This window comes from Lathyrus oleraceus, chromosome 4 (genome assembly GCF_024323335.1).
Source record: "Lathyrus oleraceus cultivar Zhongwan6 chromosome 4, CAAS_Psat_ZW6_1.0, whole genome shotgun sequence".
Taxonomy (NCBI): domain Eukaryota; kingdom Viridiplantae; phylum Streptophyta; class Magnoliopsida; order Fabales; family Fabaceae; genus Lathyrus; species Lathyrus oleraceus.
The window spans coordinates 112,044,510-112,050,775 of record NC_066582.1 but is presented as its reverse complement, the minus strand read 5'-3'; the positions used below and the strand labels follow the sequence as shown (position 1 = coordinate 112,050,775).

Genomic DNA, 6,266 nt, shown 5'->3' with positions numbered 1-6,266 from the left:
CTGGAAAAAGTATTTAATAAATATTAAGTATTTTGAGGTTTGATTGAGAAAGGGTTTGAAGAAACCGCATTGGTAATTTTGGATGACGGCGAGAGCTAAGATAGGCAAGGAATCCACCTCGAATCTTAATCTCAGGAGTGCACGGTATACACCATGTTCCATTTCCATCTTTATTGAAAGAGGTTAAGATAGGAATTAAGTATTTTGGAGTTTGAAAGACGAGTACTTGTGACTTGCAAGCTCTTACAGCTTGGGTCTAATACTCGGGACTACGTCTGGATATTCCACCCAGGTAGTCTGTTTCTTTCCAATTTACTGAGAAAAGAAGTTTCAATATTTACAAGTATTTTGAAGAGAAGACGAATACATAGGGCTTACAAGCTCTTACAACTTGGGCCTAATATTCGGGATTACGACTGGATATTCCATCCAGTTAATCTTTTTCTTCCAAATTTGCTTAAGGAAATGGTTTGAATATTTACAAGTGGTTTGGAGAGAAGACGAATACATAGGGCTTACAAGCACTTACAACTTGGGCCTAATATTCTGGATTACTACTGGATATTCCATCCAGGTAATCTTTTTCTTCCAAATTTGCTTAAGATTTTGATTAAATCTCAAAATGATTAGTGTACAAAGGTTTGAAATTATTGAAAATTAAGTTGGTATTGCTTAAGAGCTCATTGTGAGAAATCCCAAGAGTAAGCCATGTGACTAGAAACAAACTGAAATCGAAAGCGATTGAATTTCTCCCCAAGCTAACTTAGAGTGGATTCACGTAAGAGTCACTCTACAAGAAGCCGAGCAACAAAACTTGTGCGTCTACATAATGTTCGAAAGTCAACTTGAATTTAAACTTCCAAATCGAAACACAATAATAACTGAGAACAACCAAAATTATTTTACGTCCACATGTGAATGAGGATACACATGAAAATCCAATAATCAAGTAATCAACACAAACAATAATTAATTGACTAATTGAATTACTAATTTAAACAAGAATACATATAAACAAGCAAAAAACAAGGGGTGTAAACATTTGAAAAAAAATAGAGTATAAATGGGCCAAGCCCAAAATATCAATTCCAATTAAAATAATAAATAATAAAAAACATAAAAAAAAAATGCAAATCCCGAAATTGGGGCGGTGCACTTCTAACATGGACTAAACCTTTGCTTTCAAAATTTGAAATTAACCTGTGCCAAGACGACATGTGTCACAACCATTAAGAAAAGTAAAGAAATAATAAAAACAATGCCATGAAATAATAAAGGAAAAGAAAGGAACGGTGAAATGCATCTTCTCTCTCATTGTATTACAGCAAGCGAAATAAAACAAACAAGTGGTCTCCTTCCTTCTTGATTTCTTTCTTTAAAAAACATTTTTCAATTAATATTTTCATGAGCAGTAATCAAACAAAACAAACAAGATCAACTTTTCAACCATGGATCGAGGAAAAGAATGAGGTTACCGTAACGCTTCCGGATCTACGAAGATGATAGAAGATTGGATATTTGGCGGTGGTTTGACGGCGTATTGGATCGATTCTCTGGTGTTTTCGTGGTCGCGATCTGGTGGAGGAGGCGACTCTCTTTTTTCGGTCCCGATTCACGGTTATCGTCCCTCCTTTTATACTCACCCTGCTAGGGTTTTGATTTGGCTTACTGCAATCAAAAGGGTATCCCACTTGGGAGTGCTTGAGGTGCTCCAGTTTGTCTACCCTATTTTGGTGTTTGATTCGAAAAAGATAACACGAACCCTGTACTTTCTCATCTTGAATTTGTCTCGATTCCTTTTGGGTCGCTTGTGGACTTTTACCGCCGGTAAAAGGCTATTTACCACTGCGAATTTACCGGAATATAACATGTGTGGTTTGGCGCTCGCAGGATCATGTTGTTTGCAGCATTTTGTTCAATGAAATAATCCTTTTCTGTGGTAGATTCATTGCTGCCTTCAACATAAAATGGATTCTCAGAGCTATTGTCAGGTGTATGTTCATTGCTTCTCATCTTGGTAAGCTCGCTGATACGGAGTTGAGCAAGGCTGGCTGCTGAACGAGCTACTGCTACAACATCTTGCAAGTCCAAATTAGCTTCAGATTTTGCAGTTTGATAAAAAGGGAGCTGAGTAATTGTTGGTTGGCACCATGAGAGGGATTCATATCAAAGGCTTGGATTTTGGACTCCTCTTGTCTTGTAAAAGAAAATCTTGATTGATTGGTTTGAACATTCCAAGAACTAGATTTCTTTAGCGGACCATTCTGATTTTCGGTGCCGTCACTTAACAGCTTCTCCAAATCATCCCAGGCATCAAACTCCAGGTACAATATATCTGAAATTATACTACTCTTACCATTATCTGTTGTGGCAGCATCATTTCCAATATTAATTGTTTTACTAATTAATCTTTCAATGTGATGATCATTGCTTTCATCATGAAGCAAACTGTAAGAGTTGGTACTGTCTAATTTCTCAGAATAGCCATTGCATAATGCTTTAGATCCACGAAACTGGGATTCATACCCAACTTCAATATTTGCGGCTAAAGAAACAATATTTACAACGGTGCAAGGTTCACCATGCTGCAGAGGATGAGGATTATTATGATTTGTAAAAGCTGCATTTCATTTATCCATGACTGCTGTCTAAGAAAAGACTGAAGCCTGCCTGATTATCAACTGAATTAGTTCTCGCGCAATCACAGGTAAAAACAATATCAATAGCTTTCTGGTAGCATTCATAGGCCGCTGTAGACTTTCCATTCAACTCATGTTCAAACTGCACGTTCAAAATTATCTTTTCTAACCTTAGCATGCTTGTTCTCTTGTTCAACTTTGCAGAGGTCAGTACTTGCAAGAAAGCCCTTGTGGAGCCAAGAATATGTGTTGATGGCGACGATACAGACGTGAAGGTCTGCATATGAGCTCTTGAGCGCTCATGTGCCTCCACTACCTTTTTGTTGGTTTTTTGGCGTTGAGTGTTGTATTTGTGCTATTATCTTGCTGATGTATTTTCTTATCATTTAAAAACAGGAAATGCGTTTTATGCTCGAGCATTCTCCGATTCTACAAGCTGGCTTGTGTCCGGACTTGCCGCAAGGGAAAAGCGGGTAAAGGATGCTTCCCATATTCGTGAAGTAATATGGAATTCCCTTAGACATGCTAATTCATATGCCGAATTGCATTATTACTCCATCTATTGCAGGCTCACGCGGTTTGAAGATGAACAACATATGCACGTGAAATTCAAAGTGAGGCCATGTAACACAAGCATCAATGAAGACCGGAGCCAAGTTGTTTCAACAGGGGTTCTTCAAAACAGAGACAGGTGCCATTCCTAAAGCCGCAAACGATTCGCGTCTTTTGCTCTTCCTTTCCAACTAAGCGCAAAGAGACATTAATCACGCATTACCATATCGAGATTGAGCTTTGGTTATTGTAAGGTGCGGATAATCCAGTGGTTACACTTAGCGCAGCTTTATAATATGAAGCAAACAACAGCTGCCATGTTCCATTTCATGTACATATTTCCAAGATTGGTCAACGCTTGTGGGAGGTTGGGCTGTACTAAAAGGCATTGATTGCAGCCATCGTTTTGGATATGTTCATTCGTGTTTTGTCGTGGCAGCTAGGGTCGTTTAGCTGGTGTTGTTGTACTACTTGGTAACTTTGGATTACTTGCAGTGTTGGATGTTACTGCTTCTGTTTTCCACTGGCAGCTTTTTTCAATTGCATTTTCTTTTATTTTTTTAGTGTAAATTGCTTAATGGTTTAAGTGATTTTATTCCAATTCCTATTTTTTGGTGTAATGGCTTTAGTGCGCATCATCCTCACTATATGACTTTGTACAAAACTTTGCATTACCATAGTTAAGAGGGAAATCCTCCTTGCAGCATACACACTGAAGTGTGTAGAAGGTTACAAGTTTAGAACCTCTTAGGACTTGAAATGAACAAAACGCTCATTGTGAATGAGCAAGAAAATGATGCTTTCTGTAATAAAACCAAGTCATTTCTTTGTGTTTTAGGACTTTCATGTATTCATATGATGATGTTTTAAGGTTATGAATTAATCACTTGCCATGAAAATGACGGTTGTGAGTGGATGGATGTGATAAAAATGAATGAAGTAGCTGAAACACGAATGAGTATGCGTATGAATGAATGGAAGCTTTCCAATGTGAATGAAAAAATGTGAATGCAAATTTGAATATGACATATAGAAATATGAGATGGAATATAGATGGAATCTCTTTGAATTAAGATCAAAAGGGAAAATGATGTTCTATGAGAGAGACAAAACATGGATTGAATTTAGACATGAGAATGAAAGTCATGACATTCCTACTGATTCTATCAAAATATATCAAACATCTAAAGCCAAATAGAGAGGTAAAAATCTAATAGTCATGGAATGGCAAGTAGTGGCAATGTCTAAACAATCAGTGTATGTGGATAGATTCATGACCAGATGAAATGGTCATGAGGAGGAAAGAAAATGAATGATTGATGGAAAAAATTTCAGGACCTAAATCAGGGTATGACAGTTGCCCCTATTTAAACATCCTCCACCAGAGAAAAATGAAACAACACTTTTTCATCGGATCGCAGTGGGGGATGGTTAAAGACTATGGAAACCCAGATTTTGATCCTGAAAAATGTAAATGTTATGATATGATATGCATGGATGCAGGATTCTTTATTTTTTTGAATTTATCCGTTAGGGACATGGTGAATCCTTAACAGGAGATGCTACCGGACAGACCAATCTGTGGGGAACTCTGATGGCCCATAGAGAAACAGACACAATAGGGTAAAACAAACCGCTGGGGATAACAATCCTATTGAAGAGTCAGACACACAACAGGGGAGTACTCAAGGCGAAAATTGACAAATGACACTTGGAGTACAAGAGATTTCAACAGTAAGTTCACACATGACTTACTAATGACTTGAACATTTTGAGGAAATTTCCACAATAAGTTCATACATGACTTGACGATACTGGAATAATCAAAGAAAAAGGTTCTTAAAAAAAAATAGGTTCAGACATGACCTGGTAATACTGGAATAAAAGCTCAACAGCAGGTTCATACATGACCTGACAATGCTGGGGAATACCAAGAATGGTTCTGGCAGCAAGTTCAAACATGACTTGACAACAAATAGAAAAATCAAAAAGAGTGCATCAACAAGTTTATACATGACCTGACAACACTGAAATAATCATAGAGAAAGATTCTTCAAAACAGGTTCAGACATGACCTGGTAATACTGGAATAAAGGCTCAACAGCAACGGGTTCATACATGACCTGACAAAACATGAACATTCAAAGAATTTTCAACAACAGGTTCATACATGGCCTGGCAACTCTTGACTATTCAAAGAATTTTCAACAGCAGGTTCATACATGACCTGACACTTTAGGATACATCTGATAGTTCTGGAGATTTCTCAGAAGAGGTTCATCAGATCAACGATTTTGGAGATTCCTAACAGGGAATTTATGTAAAACAAAGATAAACGGGAGTCTTCTTATGAGTAGATCATCCACGCAAAAGGCTATGATAATTCTTTACAAAGAAATCAAACAAAACCAACATCATTAGAGTTTTCTAACAAGAAAAACCTCCAAGCTTCTGGGAATTCCTCAAGATGATGAGTCATACATGACTTTCACGGAACCATCAAGAAAGACAGGGTAATCAAACTCTCTGTACGTGCCAACAACAATTGGACTTTGACCATAAGCAATGGATTACAACCAAACTTTTAACAGGTAGGTGCCAACAACAATTAGACTTTGACCAAAGGAAATAGTAAAATATTCATTATTACACTAGAGTTTCCCAGCAACAACTGGACTTGAAATAAATTTCAAGGACTATGGGATTTTTTTTAGAGATACCAGTAACCACTAGATTTTTAATGATAATGCCAGTAATGACTGAATTTTGGAGATGCCAATGGCGATTTGAACTTTTGAAACGATACTAGTGACAACTGGTCTTTGGGTCAAGAGATAACAATCAATAACGGGACCGAAGGGGCCACACACATGAGTACAAAGTGCATTTTGAACCATGCATGATTTAATTTTTGTTTTATGCATGATATATGCATGATCATGATATGCAATGCTGACTATAGGCAGACTGGGAATTATTAGGGACTGTTTATAGAGATTCTGATTCCTCAACACCAGTAACTCAAACCCGTACAATTAACAGGCGTATCCAGAGGAGAATCTATCAAGATTGACA

General features: G+C 37.3%; 1 long non-coding RNA gene across 3 annotated transcripts; it reads left to right on the top strand.

The window, feature by feature from the left end:
• The first annotated feature begins 1,282 nt into the window (after positions 1-1,282).
• Positions 1,283-4,152, top strand: LOC127073837 (uncharacterized). Of its 3 annotated transcripts, none has more exons than XR_007785879.1 (4): positions 1,283-2,324; positions 2,480-2,707; positions 2,844-3,112; positions 3,208-4,152. It is a non-coding gene; the product is annotated as an uncharacterized LOC127073837 (long non-coding RNA). The 3 variants fall into 3 exon arrangements; XR_007785878.1 differs by lacking the exon at positions 1,283-2,324 and having other exon boundaries at positions 2,333-2,707; positions 2,844-2,914; positions 3,036-3,112; XR_007785877.1 differs by lacking the exon at positions 1,283-2,324 and having other exon boundaries at positions 2,333-2,707.
• Positions 4,153-6,266: the final 2,114 nt, after the last annotated feature.